The 20,521-nt window shown below is 48.2% G+C and overlaps 1 protein-coding gene across 2 annotated transcripts in view; it reads left to right on the top strand.

Moving 5' to 3' along the window:
* Window positions 1-20,521, top strand: part of TJP3 (tight junction protein 3) — a 363,200-nt gene that overhangs the window by 127,055 nt on the left and 215,624 nt on the right. The gene's annotated exons all lie outside the window — the stretch shown is intronic.

Raw genomic sequence — 20,521 nt, 5'->3', positions numbered from 1 at the left:
CGTCCGGGTTTCAAGAAGTGCGGGGAGTGTGGGTTCAAGATGTCGGTGACGGACTCGCACGACGGCTGCCTCTGGTGCCTCGGGGAGGCCCACGACACGGATGACTATTGACTGCCAGTCGCTCACGTCCAAAGCCTTACGCGAACGTAAGAAGAAGTTGTCGGTAGGTCGGGTGTCCAAGCCCAGGAAGTCGAAGTCTGCGGGGCTTTCGACGGATGATTCAAAGGGTGACTCTCCGCGTCATCGTCGGAAGTCTCGTGGGGCTCCTTCTAGGAGTCGGTCTCGCCACTCCTCAGCCTCTTCGAGGCATTCTCGGAACCGCCGACACCGGTCGTCTTCCAGGTCCTCTTCGGGGGACTCTGCCCGGCACGTCGCTTACCCCACCAGCCGTGCGACGCCGGAGGAATGGGCTTTCTTCGGGAAGAAAATGCTGGCGATTCTTGAGTCGCAGGGTACTAAGCCGTCCGCGCCCCCGAGTGGGGTCGGTCGTGAGAGGTCGAGAGACACCGCTCGCAAGAGTGGTCGGCATGAGTCACGGGAGAGGTCCCGTTCGGACAAGGAGACTCGTTCTCGCCGTACCCGTTCCAGGTCCCGGTCCTCGACGCGTTAGAGACCGTGTGCACCTGTGAGGTCTTCGAGGAAGACATCGACGTCTGAGGCGTCGAGGGCGTCGACAGGCTTTCTCGAGGCTCCGGCTCCGGGGAAGTCGTCGAAGCCGTGGACGCTCAGGTCGTCGAGGGACACGCTCGGGGCTCCGGCCTCGAGGGCTGTGTCGACGCCGCCGATGCATCTGACGTCGACGCCGATTTCGTCGACGCCAATCCTCTCGGCGCCGATGCCGGTTCTCTCGGCGCCGATTCGCTCGACATCATCGACGCCTTTCGTCTTGGAGGTACCCCGTGGCACGGGAGAACCCCCTAGGAAGGCTCTGGTTAAGAGCAAGCACTCTCGGGTGCCTTCTTTTTGCCACCTGGACTATATTTCAGAGGCGGATGAGGATTCTGATGGCCTGGTTCCTAGTCAGGTTCCAGATGAAATTGTCTCGGGCCATAGTCAGTTTGACGATTTGAGACAGTCACTGCATGATGCCAGTGGACTGGACACCTCTCCGGAGGTGGAGTTTTGTAGGCCTGAGCCTGGCTCTCATGCCGATTCCTCGTACCGGCGCCTTATGGCTAGGGTTTCTGAGTACTTGGGATGGTCTGCTCCCCCAGGGGAGTTTGTGCAGGATGATCTGACGGACATCCTTGATGTTGGTCCACCAACTGATCCGGTACTGCCGTTCCATATGGCATGGCTTTACAGAGATGGGTGGCGGCGGCTTGGACTGCTCCGGAGAGTCTCCCGACGGTAGGCAGATCCTTGTCGCGAAAATTCCGTCCAGCCAGTAGCGACCCCTGCTACTTGACCAGGCACCCCACTCCGGAGAGTTTGGTGGTACAGGCGGCCACGGCCCCGGCAAAGCAGGCGTCGTACCCTACCATCCCTCCTGATAGGGACGACAAACGTTTTGATGGCTGGGCGAAGAAAGTGTTTTCTTCTGGTGGTATGGCGCTTCAGGCGGCCAACTCCATTTGTGCCTTGTCTCGTTTCACACACACTCTGTGGAACTGTGTTGCGTTAGCGGCTGAACATATTCCCGAAGGGGACGAACGGGATGGTTTCCTTGCTATGGTCCAGGATGGTAAGGATGCCATGTGAGTCCGTTCAGTCGGGTTTGAACTTAGCTGAATGCGTCAGTAGGTCCATGGCGGCGAGCAACGTGATACGCAGGTTTGCGTGGTTGCGGAAGTCGGGGTTTGCTCCTGATGTGCAGTCTCGGCTCCTCAACATGCCCTTTGACGGTGAACACCTTTTTGGCAGCAAGGCTGACGAGAGCCTTGAGAGGTTGCAGACCTCGAAAGCTGCAGCGAAGTCATTGGGCGCTGCAGTTCGCCAGCCTCTGCCTTTTCGTCCTAGGGGACAGCAGTGGAGGGGTGGTTCCTTTCGCTATTACTCGTCCTTCAGTAAAGCGAGAGGAGCTGGCAGTCAAAGAGGCCAACGCAGGGGTACCAGAGGTGGACGACAGGGTACCCGTGGTGCCAAGGCCGCTCGGGCAGTTGCCTCTTTGCCCTCAGGTAATGCCGCAGCCGCTCCCATTCAGTCATGAGGCCATGTCCCATGGTTCGCCGGTTGGGGGAAGGCTGGCGCAGCATCTTGTAGAGTGGCAAGCCATTACTTCAGATGTGTGGGTTCTGGAGATCATAACCCACGGCTACTGTCTTCCCTTTCGGCACAGGCCTCGCGACATTCCACCGGGGAACCTCTCTTTGCAGAGTCCGGATCCGCTCCTTGCGCAGGAAATTCAAGCCCTGCTGGAGAAAGGCGCCATAGAACTGGTACCTGTAGCGGAGAGGAACAAGGGATGGTATTCCCCTTATTTTTTGATTTCGAAGAAAGACTGGGGATTGAGACCCATCATGGACTTGCGCGGTTTGAACAAACTCCTCAGGAAGGACAAGTTCAAGATGGTTACTCTCTCTCAAGTCCTCCAGGCCCTTCAGCTTCAGGACTGGTTGGTGTCACTCGACCTCAAGGATGCTTACTTCCATGTGCCGATCCATCCCAAGCACAAGAAGTACCTGAGGTTCGCGGTTGGCGACTCGCACTTTCAGTTTCGGGTCCTGCCGTACGGATTGACCTCCGCCCCGAGGGTTTTCACCAAGCTCATGGTGGTGGTGGCAGCGCATCTCAGGCGAGGGGGGATTCACGTCTACCCCTACCTGGACGATTGGTTGATCAGGGGGAGCTCTCCCGAGCAAGTCCTGGATCATCTGTCCGTCACCTGCCACTCCCTTCACGGGCTGGGCTTCTCCCTCAATTTAAAGAAGTCCCATTTGACGCCAACACAGCGGCTCCAGTACATCGGAGCAGTGCTCGACACTTCCCTGGGGCAGTGTTTTCCTCCCCAGGTGAGGGCTCTTCACATTCAGCAGATGGTGCACAAGTTTCAGCATGCCCAGACGCTCCCAGCGTTCGAGTTCTTGAGGTTGCTCGGCCTCATGGCATCCTGCATTCTTCTGGTGCCAGAGGCTTGCCTGCGGATGAGATCTTTGCAGTGGGCGCTCAAGACGCAATGGTCGCAGTCCTCCGGCAGGATGTCGGACCCTTTTCAGGTGCCGCCCGCGGTCGCCCGGGACCTTCTGTGGTGGGCCGTCGAAGGCAACTTGATGAAGGGGGTTCCATTTTGGCTTCCCTGGCCGGAGGTGACGATCGTGACGGATGCATCCCTCACGGGTTGGGGAGCTCATGCCAACGGGCTGACAGTCAGCGGTCGTTGGTCTCCGTCGGAGTCCAGACTCCATATCAATCTGTTGGAGCTGAGGGCCGTCAGGCTAGCCCTGAAGGCTTTTCTGCCGACTGTGCGAGGAAAGAGTGTCCTGATCCTGACGGACAACACAGTGGCCATGCACTACCTCAACAAAAAGGGGGGGGCAGGGTCACTTCCTCTGTGCAGGGAGGCGATGCAGCTCGAGTTCTGGGCCATCCAGCAGGAAGTTTCGATCTCGGCAGTTCATCTGGCCGGAGACGAAAACGTGATGGCGGACGCTCTGAGCAGGCAGAGCACGATCCCTCACGAGTGGGAGTTGGCTCAGGAGATTCTCCTGGAGATCTTCGCCCTTTGGGGGACCCCTCAAGTGGATCTCTTCGCCTCCAGTGTCAACCGGAAGTGCGAAAGATTTTGCTCGCGGGAATTTCCTCCAAAAGGAGCTTTAGGAGACGCGTTCGTGGTGGAGTGGTCATTCCCGCTGCTGTACGCGTTTCCTCCAGTCCCCGTCATCCCGCAAGTGCTGCGGAGGTTACGGAAGTTCGGTTCCCGGATGATCCTCATTGCTCCGGCGTGGGCTCGGAGGACGTGGTACCCGGACCTTCTCGACTTGTCCATCTGCCCTCCGCGTTGTCTTCCCTACCGAGACGATCTGCTCTCACGGGAGGGGGGTCAGGTTCTCCATCCAGAGGTCAGATCCCTCAACCTTCACGCTTGGCTTCTGAAAGGTTGCGGTATAGGGATTGGGACCTCCCTGAAGACGTGATGGAGGTGTTGCTTTCAGCCCGAAGGCCAGCAACAAGGTCTCTGTACCGTTGCCGTTGGCGTAAGTTCTGCGACTGGTGCAGAGTTCAGAATGTGGATCCTTTTGCATGTGACATCCCCATGGTTCTGTCCTTTTTACTTTCTTTGGCCCACAGGGGCTTGCAAGTGGGTACCATTAAAGGTTACCTGGCGGCGCTGTCCATCTTTAAGCGCTCGTCTGAAGGGTGTTCTTACTTTAAAATCCCTTTAATTTCACAGTTTCTGAAATGTTCCCTCCGTCACCTTTCCTGGTGCCCGGTTGGGATTTAAACCTTGTTCTTAAGTTTCTTATGGGTGCTCCGTTTGAGCCTTTACATTCTTGCCCTTTGAGGCTGTTAACTCTAAAAACTGTGTTTTAATTGAGGTTATTTTCGCTCGCAGAGTGAGTGAGTTACAGGCACTTTCAGTTAAGCCACCCTTCACTGTTTTTCACAAGGACAGGGTTGTCCTTAGAGTTCGTCCTTCTTTTCTTCCGAAGGTAGTGACGGAATTTCATTTGGCCCAGAAGGTTGTTCTTCCGGCATTCTATCCTCCTCCGCATCCTGGTAAGGAAGAGGAGAGGCTCCATAGGCTTGATCCTAGGAGAGCTTTAAGCTTTTATGTTTCACGCATGTCCCGGGTCAGAGTGGACGATCAACTCTTTATTGGTTACGCTGGAAAGCGTTTGGGGCAAGCTGTGACGAAACAGACTTTGTCTCGCTGGATTATTTTGGCCATCTCGGAGTGCTACCGCTTGGCGGGTAAGGAACCACCGGCTGGCTTGCGGGCCCATTCTACCAGGGGTATGGCTGCGTCTACTGCCCTGCAGAGGGGTGTTCCTATTTGCAACATCTGTGATGCAGCCACCTGGGCTTCAGTACATACATTTGTACGTCACTATTCCCTCGATTCCATCCGAGCACAGGATCTGGCCTTTGGCAAGGCGGTCCTTTGCTCTGCTATTTGATTGGCTATTATAAATTTTGATTCTAAATTCTTTCCCTCCTCCTTGCTCTGGTACTGCTTTGGGAGTCTGTCATAGATATGGAATACGTCGGAGGACCCAATCCCCTCGAAGAACAAGTTACTTTCTTACCTGGTTAAGTTCTTTCGATGGGATGGTCCGACGACGTATTCCATATCGCTCCCGCCCTGCCTTCCCCGCTGCAGAATTTCTTTTGCGATTGCAGCTTACGTTCCGCAAGGCTTTGTGTCTGACTGGCAGTTGACTAGTGTCACACGTTCTGGGGGAAAAAAACTACAACTGAGGCTACGGGCGTCGTGCGTCCTACTTATCACATCGGATGACGTCGGACGTCGGAGGAGGCCCTCGACGACGGCGCATCGACGTCATCGACGCAGGACGCAGACGCCGAAAAAAAGTTTCCGAAGCAGCACAGCTGTGGTGATTACATGTCATAGATATGGAATACGTCGTCGGATCATCCCATGGAAAGAACGTTACCAGGTAAGAAAGTAACTTGTTCTTCTGCTCCAATAGTAGGTTTGTTTTTGGCTTTGCGTATTTCTGCGTGATAAACCATGAGCTGGGGGGTGTAGGCTATCCTGCGGACGACTATGGGGTCTGCACCATCTACGCTCCAGGATATGGTTCAAGGTGTTCCATTTTTTTGAGGGCTGGGGTGAACCATCCAGGTGAATGGCATTGTCTGTTAGAGAAAGATCTGATGTGGGAGAGAGAGCCGAGTGCTTCTGAAAGCCAGTGATCAAATTTGAGATCATGATCTGACCTGAATAGAGGTGGGTGGAGGTCATAGAGGCTAGTAGTCTCTTCCAGGTCCGGGGTCGCATTGATTTCCTTCCAGAGGCAGGATTGGGTTAGTGACCCTGGAGTTGCAGGAAGGGCAGGGGTTGGGGGTCCACAAAGGTGGATGGCAGTGTGGTAAACCAAATTAGTGGGTTTGGTGGTAGTGTGGTGAGGAGATCTGGTGAACAAAAGATTGCATCTTAGGTTGTGACCAGCAGAGTGGGTTGTTCCTGAGACAAGCTATGTTAGATGCAAGGTCTCCAGGTTGGCCAGCAGTTGTTGGGTCATTGGGCAATGTGGCATGTGTAACCCAATGTTGAAATCCCCTAATACTGTGAGGTGTGGGGTGGGGGCGACATGATGGCTGCTATGGAGTCACTTGGGGATACTGCAAAGCTTCTATTGTACCGCGGGGGTCGATAGAGGAGAAAGAAGCTGCGAGTATAAGTGGGTTAGAGCAGGAATTTGCAGTCTGTGTTGCTGGCCTGTTCATCAGAGTGCAAGGTGGATAGAGAGGCTTTGTGAAGGATGACTATGCCACTGGGCCAGTTTTGTACAAGAGGTTTGTGATAATGTCTGGGCCCTCTAATGAGATTAGGTAGTATATATTGTGACTTTTTTGTGACGGATCTTGCATTGATGGGAATGCAATTCAGCCGACTTAAGTCATTTGTTTCAGGTTCCGGGGGGGTGGGGGGGTTGGACTCTGAGTGGGTACTGGAGAGGAGAAGGGGGTGACCACCAAGGGATGGGGTTGGGTCGAGGCGGGAGAGGGTGATGGCCGATGCGATGATGGAGGCTGTGATGGGGAGGGAGGGAGGGCTGGAAGGAGAGTTTGGGCAATTAGCTTGTAGTGTGGCAGAGGGGAAAGGTGTGGATCACCGTTCCTCCTTCCTGTTATTGATGGAAGGGTTCTGGATGTCTGATGGTAATGTAGCTACAAGGGATGGGAGTGTATACGGGGAGGGAGTGGATTAGTATGGCCGGGACTGGGGTGACCTAGGTTAGTGGGGGTGGATTATGTGGTGTTGGAGAGGGTTAAGGGATAGAAAGGCCTCTGGGATGGGTTTGGATTTCGAATTGGGAGGGGGGGGGGTGACTTGCAGAGATACGTGGGGAGGAGTGCCTTGTGTGTGGGACTTGGGCGCTATTTAGCAGGTTAAGGAGCTATGTAAAGGGTTTGGGGGTATGGAGGAGGAGACCAGGGTGTAGTTGTGAGTTATTCTCATGTCTGGGCGGTAGGTAGGGCAGGAGCTTTGCTCAATAGGAATGGTGTGGAAGGCGAGTTGTCTATTCATTAGGTATTTTGAGGGAACTGCGGGCATGTGGTTAAGGGTTGGAGGGTCAGCACAATGCGGGGTTGAGGTGAGGATAGCATAGCAGGTGCTTGGAGATGCAAAGTGGGGGGTCTGAATAGGGTGGATGCAGAGCAGGTGAAGGTAGTCTGGGTGGAAGCAGAGTGGTCAAAAGTGGGGTAAGCCTGGTGGGAAGGAGAGCGCTGGAAGCAGAGCGGTGGACGATCGAAAGGGTTATTGAGATAACGGTTGTGCATGCAGTAATTGGCGGGGGGGTTGGTCGTTGCATAATCATGAGTGCTAGGTTGGGAGGGGGTGCAGCATGTAAGGATGGTCTCTGACCGGGTGAATAGGGGTCTTTCTGGTGCACCAATTGAAACCTCTTTATTGAGAGGTTGTGAGTGTGGAGGTACTGACTTAGTGGGAGGGTGTGAGTTTACTTAGTCAAGGTGTAAGGAGGCAGAGAAATGAGGTCAAGGCAGCTTTACCTGGTTCTGGATGGGTGCGGCAGGAAATCGGACCCTGCAGTGCCTCCAGAGAGTGTGGCAAAATATCACAAAGGAGAGATCAAACATGACAGACTCACGTCTGTAGGATTCTGGGAGGAAAAATGGAAGTGTGGCAAAATGTCGTGGTGGCGAGATTCCAAGTACCAAATTGGTTAAACTCGGAAGGCAAAATGAAGCTGTGGGAAAACAAAACGGTGGTGAGAATTCAGAGTATCAAACCCAAATTGAGTACACACACTGGGAAGCAAAATGCAAGTGTGGAAAAATACAGCAGTGGTGAGATCCACAGTGACAACCCTACATTAGGAACACTATAGTAAGCAAAATGCAAGTGTGGCAAAATAAAACTGTGGCGAGATTCAAAGTAGGTACTGCCCACCAGAATCTGTAAAGGAAGGTGGGGACCAATCGCATTACAAACCATTTTAATAACATATCAGTCTAGTTAAAAACTTGATTAAATCTTCAGGTCCACAACACAGAAATACAAAACTTCACAAAAAACATAGGAATGTGTATTAGGCAATAAATGCTAAATCATACAAATTCAGAAAAACAATGTACACTTTGGACAACCTACTGTGTACCAAACTCAATTTGGATCAGTGTAACATATTATTAAATCTGTTTTCACTCCAGAGAGCAACATGTTTCAGTTCACAAACCACAAATAACGAACATTCATCAGGAGAATACAGTTATAACGAAAGACCTAGTTCCTATAGATTCACAGACTTGATCTGGGCCAGTTTCATACCACCTGTAGGTTTGAGAAGAATATGAAAACAAAGGGTCAGCTATTTATTAGCTAGATTACTTTGTATAGTTCTTGCATAATGAACAAGAGGACCATAAAGGTAAGTTACCTTAACTGGTGCTCGTGGGAGCTTGCAACTTCTGAGATTGTTGGAGTAGGATGATGAATAGGTCCTACAGAGTAATTGATACAAGAAAAGCACTAAAGTAAGCTTTTCAAAATAGCAACAGCCATGCTCAAACACTAACATTGAATAAGTAGACAACCAGAAGATAGTAAGAGCACTATAAAGAGTGCCTACAAACACTCACCTGCCTAGGAGAATGGAAGCAGGCCATCAAAGGTCTAGGGTACAGTTCAGCCTTTACCACGATCCACGTATACAAGTGACGCTATCAGACTGACCACACTTCCCCCATCAGAGATTTAGGATCCTACAAAAAGATGTAAAACTAGTCTTAAAAAAGTGGGATAATGAACTCCAAGGTAGTGTAACATAAACAGATTCACCCTTGTGGCTGTTATCAAAGTGCCATGCATATCCAATAAGAGACAAAAATTTGCCTTAGTATGTAATACCTTGTAAAGGGACGCTCCTTGGGTGTAAGAACGGTGTAAGAACGGTCCAGTGCTAGAATCGGCAGAGGCCCAAGAATTTTTCTTATGGTGCTGGAAACAAAAGAGCACCAGTTACTAACATGTCTCCAAGTTAGTAAACAATACAATCTGCATAAAGCTAATGCCATCATTTATAACGGTGATATGTCACAAGTAACACACACATAGCTAAAAAAAGGAACAGCCAAAAAACTTCTAAACATCGCTCTTAGAATTATTGGATGTGAAGGAGTCGGTGCCGGCAAGCTGTAGGGAACGGAACACCGTAAGTATTATTGCACTAGTTTAAGTGTCGCTCGGTATGCGACTAGCTAGAGGCAGAAGCATACCTGAATAACGAGGTCCGAAAGTGGGAAGTGCCTCGTAATGCAGAGGAAAGCTGAGGAAAAGCTGGCCGCGCGTGGCTCGTAAAAGTGTAAACGTAGTCATGGAAACGTGCAGAGTCCTACCTTGATGATCATGTCCCAACCCCCTGTAAAAGGGGGCGGCCATGTTAGAACTGTTTACCTGGCAATATTTAACACTATTAAGCACTGCGCCAAGTCTATTGTTATGAAGGCGCGCATCCATAGAGCCTCAAATACAACAAAAATGCCAAAAATGAACAAAAAGAGGCTATAGTCATAGATGACACTGCGAGCGCGCCACGTAAAAATAGAGGATGAAAAAGGAACCTGTCAGTGGCAAACCCAAAAAGGGGAGGGGGGTTTAATCCAACAATATAACTAGCGGAGCTGATAGAAGTCCTAACCATAGGGAAAATGTATAGGATCAACAACCCCGGCGAGGTGTAGAACATTTCGCAATGGGGTGGGGAGCAGTGTTAGGCACACACCTGTGCTCACTGGCAAAGAAGGGGTGGCTAGATAGATAAGAAATCTCATGGATCAAGATAACTAGATAGCGAGATCCATGTTGCCACTCAGGGCACGAGTACCCAAACGGAGGGCTCCCTTACTCCTATAGGGGAGGGGACAAAGCAGACATTCCGCGTGCAGCTGAGATAAAACAGAGGTATATCAAAGGGGTTAAATGATTACTGTTGGTACCAGCTGCTTCAGGATTAACCTCCTTGTTAGGACTGGATTTTATGCCATTCAACGGTCTCATTCAAACATGTAACATCACTATGCGGCATATAAATCATATTTTGTTCAGTTTTAAACAGCCTTTTTTCAGGAGTCTGAAGGTTACCCCCTTTCAAAGACATCAGTATTGTCCATGTGAAGTCCTCATGATCGTGCTTTAACATGCCCAAGTGTTCAACCAGTGGTGCATTCTCAATTTTGTTTTTTATGCAACTTCGGTATTCCATTATGCAAGTCTTCACTTTTTGAATCGTCTTGCCTCCACATTTACACTTGATGAGATAAACAACAAACTCAGTATTACAGTTAGTAAGACTTTTTTGGGTCCAAGGTTTTGCAAGGCCTATGTCTACTTCTTTACTCCTAGAGGTGAGTTTGCAGACACCACAGGATCCACAGGTGTAGTGTCCAGTGGCTTCAGGCAGGCCCCACAGTGTAGGGAGTTTGGGATCAGGAGTGGCTATGCGTCTCAATTTACTATTGCTCACTTTATTCCCTACGTTAGTGCTCTTTTTGTAAGCAAAGATTGGGAGTGGTAGTGGTTTGGAGGCAGTGTCAAAGATCTTCCAATGTTTCTTGATAATATTCTTAATTTTCAAGCTTCGGTCCGTGAAGGTGTTTACACAAACAATTCGTTCATCTTGTGCTTTCAACGGTTTAGGTTCCAAAAGCGCTTCTCCGTTATTGTTAAATGCCTGTTTGGCGGCTTTTTGAACTAAGTTCTTAGGATAGCCTGTTTGTCTCAATTTCTTACTTAAGGAGTTAGCTTCACTCTCAAATGTTTCTTTATCAGAACTGTTCCTTTTCAGGTACAGAAATTGTCCAAGTGGCAGATTGTCACGCAGTCGACTGGAGTAGTCTAACAGTGAGTTCTTGTCTGTTGGTTTGTGGTAAGGCTTGACTTTTAATAGGCCATTTTGAGGGTAGATGGTCAGATCAAGAACGTTTATGGATTCATTGCTGGCTGTCGTGGCGAATTGTAGATGTGGAATCAGGGTGTTTAACCAGATGATCTGCAGTAGTGCCTGAACCCTCCCATATCACCAAAATATCATCAATATAGCGGTTACATTTTTTATGTACTTTACGAAAGGGTTGTTCTCGCTATATATATGTGTGTCTTTTCAAAGGTTTCCACATAAAGGTTCGCCACACTAGGGGCCATGGTAGTGCCTTTGATCTTTTGGGAAAAATTGCGATTGAACTCTAAGTATTTTCGTTTGAGGGGCAACAGAAGAAGCCTTGCTGCCTTTCCATGCAGTGGGATTCAGGCGAATGGGAAACTCAATGTGACAGGTCAAGCGTAAAAATGATGTGACCACTAGATTGATGCTTTTGTACTTTTTTTTTTTTTTTTAACTGTACGCCCCCACTTGGAATTACAATGTGCCTTTACATTTTTGGTTAAAATTAACCTTTAAAAACAGTTAACAATAAAAACAATTAAGACACAAACATACAGAAAAATTGATTATCCATTAAAGTCATGAACATTAATGTCCTTTTTCAATTCTCTGAAAAAGGTTGTGACTGCAGCAACAGAAGGTTTAGCTCCCAACAAACATTTTCCACATAGAATCACAGTCCGAGCTGATGGTTTTTTAACTTGATTCTTAAAAACATTCCATCGCAGACCCCTCAGCCCTATAACAGTATAACGGCAAATGATTAAGATTTTCTCATTGTTCTGAATCTTTACGAAATCTACAAGATAGCAACTGCTTGTTAATCAAACCATTCTTCAGTAATATTTCCTTGGTATGAATTAAGTTCCACCGGAAATGCAAAAAAAAGGTTGACGAGTAGACTTGTCGGGATAGATCGATATAAAAAAGGGGCTAATGTTCCTCTTCCCTTATGATCACCCGCTAATGACACATCGAGGCATATTGATGAAATTCGTCCACTGTCATCCCAGTCATACAAGACTCGTTTCACCCTTTCCGGTTTATCTGACTCCAAACAAACACACTTGGATAACAAATCAGTGCAGAGAATCCTAAGGGCCCTCAGTGGCTCAAGGTTCTGCTCCTTACACATAAAACCAAAGTCGTTATACAGGGAGTTCTTACCCGGTACCAACAGTTTCCTATAAAAGGACAATTAAAGCCAGGATGCCCTAGCTGTCAAGGAAACCAAACCAAACTCCTAAGGCATTACTGCATGCGGAATTGAGTGGGGCGCCAAAGCACACGTCTCCAGATCAAGGCCTCTGAGTGTTAAGTACTCCAGACCTGATGCGTCCTTCTACTTCAATGCCGGGCATGATCTTTGGGGCATGTTTCCCTTCGTAGATCCGAATTGCAGGCAGTAATGAAAATTTGCCAAATATCCAATCGACACCACACAGCTGATTAGCTAAGTTGGAGAGTTTAATTAGGAACCTTTGACTTATTTCGTCTTTACGGTTCATAGAGGCAATAAAGAAGCCAAGATATAGTAGCGTATCAGTCGTTTGCACCCGCTCTCTTCCAATGTAATCTTTAAAGAGTACCTTTTTCTTTGTATATGCTACCTGCAGCAGCTTAGTTTTGCTGGGGTTAATGGCTAAGGCACGATTAGTCACGAAGTTAGAAAAAGCTTTCAGCAATGGGCCTTTTTTTCAAAAGATTGGAACCAAGTCCAAAAGTAAAGAGACCACCTTTAAACGGGTTACCGTATTTCCATGCTGTCTGCTAGTTTGACAAGTAACCAAAAAGCATTTGGTTTTTTTCTTCGACGTTCCCTTTCTTCCCATCACGCCCCGCGTGCAGCTGCATACCTGTGTCAAATAAAGACAACACCCAGATGAACGTGCCACACAGTTACATTTCCTGATGTTGTGTCTCTTTAAGTCTTGAAAGTACAGTTGCCGAAACCAGGGGAGATTCGTTAGGGTGGCGTTACTTTGCATTCTGTCGCGAGGAAGCACGAACTGACATGTTGCGCACACAACAATACTAATACATTTGTATTCCAATTTGCAGAAAGGATATTTTTGCTAGAGGGTAAAAAGGTGCACACAAGCTAGGGGCCCTCTACTCACTGATGAACCAAAAAGGGGGTGTTGAGATGCACGGTAGGGTCGGCCCAGCAGTACCTGGTAGTTACAGATATACTACCAAGGTTTGTAGTGTTGGTTCTTCCCATTCTCTTTCTAGGATGGGACTGGTTTCTCTGGTTTCATTTACCCCATTTAATTCCGGGTTTTTCTTCAAGTCACTGTGTCAAGCAGGGGTGTGAGAAACTCCTACTTTACCAAGAGGGCATACTAACCTACTTATATGGGAGATTCTCAGGATGCAGGGATAATTCAAATCTATCAATTGGAAGTGGTCTAAGATGAGAAGAGCCAGAATCCTGGCTCCAATGCTCAATCCGTATCCAAATCTGTACACTGTTCCCTGCGTTCTGCACCGTGCAAAACGCCCTTCAATATGCGGAGCCCCTCATAGCTCCCTGTGCTATTAACTGTGCATGACAACACAGTCCTTCCTCCCCCAAAATGTCAACTTGGCTGTCGCCGGTTCTTTACAGGCTGCAACAATTAAAACATCCCATCAAAGTTTGCCATCCTGGGCTTGAGCCACAGGCTCTCCACTGGTTCGAGCTTGCCAAATTCCTTTGTCCTCTGGTGCTTTTGTGCGCTACCACCAGTATCTGTACGAAGGCCCCCAGCACACTATTCTCTTATCAGTGTCCTTTGGCTGCTACCAGCTTCTGAGTCAAAGACCCAAGCATGCCCCTTGCTCTGTCCTTCCTTACAATGTGGCTTATTTGGCACAGCCACCTACGTTCTCTCCTGCTGCTTCTCCTTTTCTCCTTGCCCATCAGCCTGCAGTCGTGTGATTTGGTGTGGGCTAATTGGTTTCACCTTCTCCCCATGTGCGTTTGTGCCTATCCCCCAGAGTAATCGGGTGGTGTGCGCTCTGATAATCCAATTTGGCTCAAACTCTAGTCCCCATGGTTCAAGAGCTCAAATCAGGTGTCTTCCTGAGGATCTTGCTCGGGCATCACGAGTGAGTTGTTTTTTGGCTCCCCGTGCCTACTGTCTTTGTAATTCCTGGCTAAACGGTGTCTGCACTGTTCCCGTGCACTCTGTGTCATGCCCTTGCTTTGCAGGGGACCTGTTCTGCTTTGGGCCTTGTTCTGCCATCCACTTCATGGATAGCTTTTCCAAGGTGACCTCGACATAGAATCCCAACACACAGATGGCATCTCGGGTTTAGCTCTGATTAGGCAGCGGATATGATCCCATATGTCCGTGGTATTCAAACTTTTATATGCCAAACCCTCTCACCTCGAGTAAAAATATGCTGCCCCGCCCCCCCACGGGCCATTTTGGCTTCTATTGATTATTAAAAGCAGTAACAGTGCTCCCTTTTGGAGGAGCATTGTCCTCCTCCCCCTCCCGGATACCCTTCTGGCCCCTGCAGGGGGACCATCCCCACAGTTTGAAGTTCACTGCTCTATGTAAACCTTTCCTGAGGTAGATTGGCTCAGGGTTCTGCCCCTATCACTACTCTGCTCCAAGTATGGCCCGCGCCCTCACTTTTACAATTGGTTTTAACCCAAAGATCCAACAGATGCAATTCACCAACAGTGCCCAGCAACATTGCCATAATGCCTTTGCCCACAATCTATACCAGTATTAAAACATGTTCTCGCTGGCTCTGCCCATACCTGTCCACTTAGACAGCACCTATGTATATACCAGTATTACCATATAAGAAAAGAACATAATCCTTTTTGCTTTGCCCATAATGCCAGTAATGATACTATAAGAAAATATGTCCAGGCTGGCTGCCAATTCATGCCAGTATCCCAACAGAAGACATACCCCTGTTATCTTCTCCATTCAAAATGCCATGCCACTATAAGAAAACGTGTCCAAACTAGCTGCATAAAAATGCAAGTCTACTCACGTAATAAGACTTCGTGTAATAACATATCCTGATTGTTTAATCATAGATGGCTCTCCAATAAAAAGGTCATGCCACTGTAAGGAATGGCTAGACTGCCTGCACACAAATGCCATTGTAGCCAGGTATTAAAATATCATGCTTGAAGCTTGCTCTATTATGGATGGATGGATGCGACAGAAATGCACAAACCCACTGCAACCCACCAACCCCTCCTGCCAACAAATATCACCCCTTTTCCCACACCCACCAAAATCAGCTCCTCAACAGCCGTCCCAGCAAAAACGCACTCACATGCTGGGAATGTATTAGGCCAAAACAAGATGGAGTGGCGCTTTGGTACAAATGGTCTTGTCGGAGCGTCATCCAGTGTAGACCTGAGGCTCAAACCCCCGTATGTTGAGGAAGCTCTCTGACCCTGACTGCTCAGAGTATCCAGAACTCTCTGCATTTGGAGTCTTAATAGCGAAATCACCTTCCGAACTGCATCTGAAAGCCATCCTTTGCTCACCAGGACCGCTCAACCTCAAACATTGAAACAGTAGAACGCTGTGTATATATATGTCTCATGTTTTGTACACACTTTACTGTCACGATTAATTTTCTGACAGATGAAATGAGCCTCTGTAGGTCGTTAAGGTGCTCGGGTTGCAAACACATTTCTTTCATACTGGCAGAGCCTTTCATATGCATGATGGAACATTTTCAACTCGGAGACCCCGCAAAAAAAAAACAGTTACCTTGCAAATGTGTGATCAAGTGAGCAACACCAAGTGCCTATTTGAAGATTTGCCTTGATATGCAAAAAAAAATAGTTGCTTTATGTCACTAAACAAATGTTTTCAACCTCATGCATAACAACGTTCTGGAAGTTTGTGACAAAGAATCTGCAAATCTATCTTTGTTTATTACACAACTTATTTTATTACATGTCTTAAATCACTGAAGGTACAGCGGGGTTAACTCGATTTTTCGGTTGGCATTGTCTTACATTCTGGGACTTCTACCATTCAGGATGTGAAAATTAAAGCCTCTTGGCTTACCATATTGCTATAAGATTGTACATGTTGTCATGTGGCTTTATTATGCAATTTGTGTTTTTGTGACTAAACTCTATAAGACATTATTACTGTCGACCTTGAACTGCAATTATTTGAGCTAAAGCTTTGATCCTGGTGACCCACCGGTCCAATTGGCTGCCCATCCCACCCCCTCCTTCTTTTTGGATGCAACCTGAGCACTTTTTTCACTTCGTCTACTGGTCCAGTTACACGCACGCCCAGAGCCAGCACACTCACTCAATCACATCATTGCATAGTTCACCCTTACATGCACACATACGTACAAACAGCCATCATACACATGGCAACCCCCTCTCTCGCATATATGCACATACACTTAAAAAAAATGTTGTCCTTACATGCTGCAGGCGCAAGGGACTACTTTTTCAGGCATGCATCCGCCTAAGCTCACTGAGCCCCGCCATGATGACTGGAACAAGGAAGCAGGGAGAGCTTCCCTGTTCCTGACATGCGCAGAGGGGGCACCTTCATTACAATGAAATGGTCCGTTTGCACAGTGGAATGGTCCTTCATCCTGTGGTGCAACCGGACCATTTTTTTTTCCACTTTATCATTTTGAAAGTAAAACATACAAGAGAAAAGTAACAGGGATACCAGAGATATGCATTCAAATTGTATAATACTTAAAATAAAAATTAAACCTAACCAAACTTGATTCCAAAACTTTAAAACCTGAACACACTACCACAAACCCCTATCTACAGTTGAAAGTCAAACATCCCAAAACAAAAGACATTACATCACCAACAAACACAACACATCAAGTACGAAAATAATAACCCCCACCCATCCAGCCAATAAATGCTGCATGTAATCGGTGAACATCAACTGTATAATTCATTGAAAGAACCCCAAGTTCTAAGGTAATGCTCCTCTTCTGCTTTGTTAACATAATTTTCTCATAATCAAAGTACGGACATCCCGCAGCCATTTGGAGCGTTTCTTTCTGACAGATCATTTCTTACAGAAGTCGAACTCTGATTTAGGAAAGAAATGATTATTTTCAAATGATTCAGGAGGCGGGACCCTCCCCCAGGACATGGCCTGGCAGGGCCCCCCACACCGCCTGGGCTGCAGGGGCCCTTCTAGGCCAGTGGGACAGGCCAATCGAGCGTGTTTGCAAACATAAAAATGAACATGTTGGGTTACGCTTTTTTTGATATACAGAAGCTGCATATGTCTTCGGGAAGGCTGGATTTTTTTTCTCTCGCAATCTGCTAAGTCAAACTTAACCAAACTTGGAAATTGCACTGACTGAAGCGGAGTATGGTCTGCCATCTAAATGTGTTGGGGTTCTGCTCAGCAGTTTTCCTTGATGTGTGCACTAGGTTAACCGTGGAAGTTTCTGTTAAGAGCCATCCCATGCAACTTTGCACTGGCTGTAACATCCCAAGAACATTTAGTGCCACAGACACTATTAGGAACGTTTTGATGCAAGTCCATCATCGGGAGCCAAATGTGGAAGCCACCAAGTGTTATTAATGCCACTAAAAAGCAACCTTAACTTTGCTGTTCAGGATGCAGACACCATCATATAGACCCAAAATAATAGTTCTTTGGGAGGACGGCTGTAACTCAAAACCTATGAACTACTACCATTCACGAGGTCTGGCTAGTATGCAACTGTATCTCAGCCTCCTCATGCACAGTTAATCACCCCCACAGGTGATGCCCTAAATCAGTGATCTTCAAAGTTTTGAGCAGGCCGCCCCGCCCCCAAAATGCCAAAGTGAATGTGTCCATATGGCTATTGTAGAGTAACCCCTATGCAACCCATTATGGAAAAAGGACCAGCACACCTCCTGCAAGTAGAACCAGGTTTAATCTCACAAAAATACAAGAACGTGTCAGCATAGAGCTCTGCTGCCACAGAGCGCTCTGACAAAAACCTCCTAAGCAATGAGTTATAAAGATACATAATGTCAGCAGTAACGTACATTACATAGGTTGCAAATCTATGTAGCTGGTTGGTGCATCATTATGCACACATAGCCTGCTCCCTACGGGATGCTAGGCAATTGGTCCCAGCCTCTTCTGTCCATCTTCTTCCACGTGGGATCTTCCTCTTCGTTATCGGGTGCAAAGGCTCTAATTGGCGAGTTAGTTATAAAATTCATTATTTCCTAGCTCTCAGTGCACCTGGTACCAAGGACATGAGCGAGGTGGATACTTTCGAGGTCATGATAATGTCTTCAGAACTCCGTGAACCCCGCTCCAATAACAGACACAATGTCGCCTTGACAACTTTCCCACCCACAGCTTAAATTTGTTGCCCTCTCTCCTGGCACCTCGCAGCACAAATCGCATGAACCGATGGTGGGAGGCAGCCCATCACTGCTCTGATCTTCCTGACCGATTGGCCACTTTTACAGGTTTATGGCCAGGGGTCTTGGGCTGGCCAGTGCACTCGGATGTGGGTGCGTGGGGCTTGGGCGTCCTGGGCTGCTACATCTTAGAGATACGGAGTTTGTGAACGCCTAGAGCCCTAATCCCCTGCTTGTCTGCTAGTTCTTCTAAAAACCCATTCCGGCCCTCTCTTGGCCTTGCAGGGCACAATCCTTCTGGGTTATGTGCACGAATGAGGAGACAGAATAGAAAACTATGCGTGTTCAAGAAATTATCCTTCTGCAGGGCCGTCAGGGCTGCGAGCAGAAAACTCACTCGCACTGCCCATCTAACCGTCGGGACGGGCTGTAAGCGTACTTGCATAACAATGGCGCTAGGCCTCCATTTTCAAGATCGTGTCTAACTTTTTCTCACACACGTGATACTAATGCCAGAATTCACAACATTTCCACTATGCTTCAGCTTCTATGGGTGTGTCTCCCCTCAGCCCCCCATTGTCCCAGCTCCCCGAGAATATCTCCTCCTACAATGGCTGCATCATAAATCGCTGAGGGAACTGGGACTTCCACCCCTGCTCCCCAACACTATGAACTATCGCGCTCCGCTGCTGCACCTTGCTTCCAGTACAGTCCCTGGGCTCCCCCACTTGCTCCCATCAGAGTCTCTGGGCTCCCTCATCCCCCTGTTACCTCACACCACCTAACCACAGACCCTTCCCCACCATTATCCCATGGCTCCTCCCCACCACAGTCCCTTGTCTCCCCCACCCTGCTCCCAGCATACTACCATGGGCAGTGGTGGCTGGTGAATTTTTTTTAAGTGGACGTTATATGTCTTTCTGTCTAGAAACAAATTTAGTGTAATGATAGTTATATGCAGGTAAATGGTACCATTACACACGATATTCATTGCAAGCTGAGGAGCAGATTATTCTTTTTTTTTTGTTGTCTAGAATAGATTCTAGACTCCCCTTGATTTTTAACAAAAATAGTTATTCAGACTGTGGGTGTGTGGTCCCCTGGACATGAGGCAGCGGCCCCCCGGGAGGTTGCGCCCCACAGTTTGAATAGCACTGCCTAAGTGATGTCATCTGTGACCGTTTGGGCCTCTGCTGTTGTCGTCAATATATCTAGAATTCCTTTTTTTCGGATTTCAAACTATAGTCGTGATCCATTTGCACCACTGCAAATGGTTTGCGTTTCACCGCCCTTGGTCTGATGCTTGGAGCTTGGGCTGCCTGGTGACTCTGCAGTAGCGCTAGTGGCTTACACACGTTTTGTGTAGAATTGTGAGGGATTCTCTTTTTACATGTGCGCCTGTATATTGGCACACAACTTTGCAAGAGGATTGTAGCTAGCCAGACTCCTTCCTATTGGTGGAGATTCATCGAATGGCACAGAAGGGCTTTTCCAATGAGGAAGGCATGGCGGCCTCTGTAGTAAAGTGTTTGATGGTTCAGCCTCATACCCTGTACAGTGGCTGGTATGGGCACAGTAAAGAAAGGGCGGTCGGTGTATTTATGAACTCGGTTTCCAGCTGCGCATAGCTCAGCTCGCTTGTAAAGAATCCCCTGGAATGACGCAATAACGGTATAGGTTTGATGCTCGGCCCCACCCTGCCCTTCACACTGGAGCCATGCCCTCTGTTGCCCAGCATTCACCATCTGCAGTGTTTGCTCATTGCAAGAGCCGACTGGCCTCATAAAATGGGTCTGGTGAGTGACCCCTAACAGAAAACCTTTCACATATGCATGGCAGGGCAAAGGTTGAACCTGTTTGCCCAAGCGTAGGTAGTTTGAGGACCTGGATCGTAACACGATTTGGGCGGGAGTGGAAAGCAGCTCCTTAGCAGATGTGGAGGGGCTGCTTCTGGGCAATGAGTAGATAATATGGTGTGCTAAAAATCCAACAACATACCGGTGACCTGCTAGCAGTGGTCGAAGTGAGCGGGAACGGTGTGCCACAACATTTTTTTATTTTTTTTACTGTTATTAGCTCCACTACTTTTTGCAACCATTTTCAATATTCCGGAACTGTTCTTTGCCAAGTTATAAGCACACTTCACCGT

This window comes from Ambystoma mexicanum, chromosome 1p (assembly GCF_040938575.1).
Source record: "Ambystoma mexicanum isolate Mex_15411 chromosome 1p, UKY_AmexF1_1, whole genome shotgun sequence".
In the NCBI taxonomy this organism is placed as follows: domain Eukaryota; kingdom Metazoa; phylum Chordata; class Amphibia; order Caudata; family Ambystomatidae; genus Ambystoma; species Ambystoma mexicanum.
This window is presented reverse-complemented; position numbering and strand designations above follow the sequence as displayed.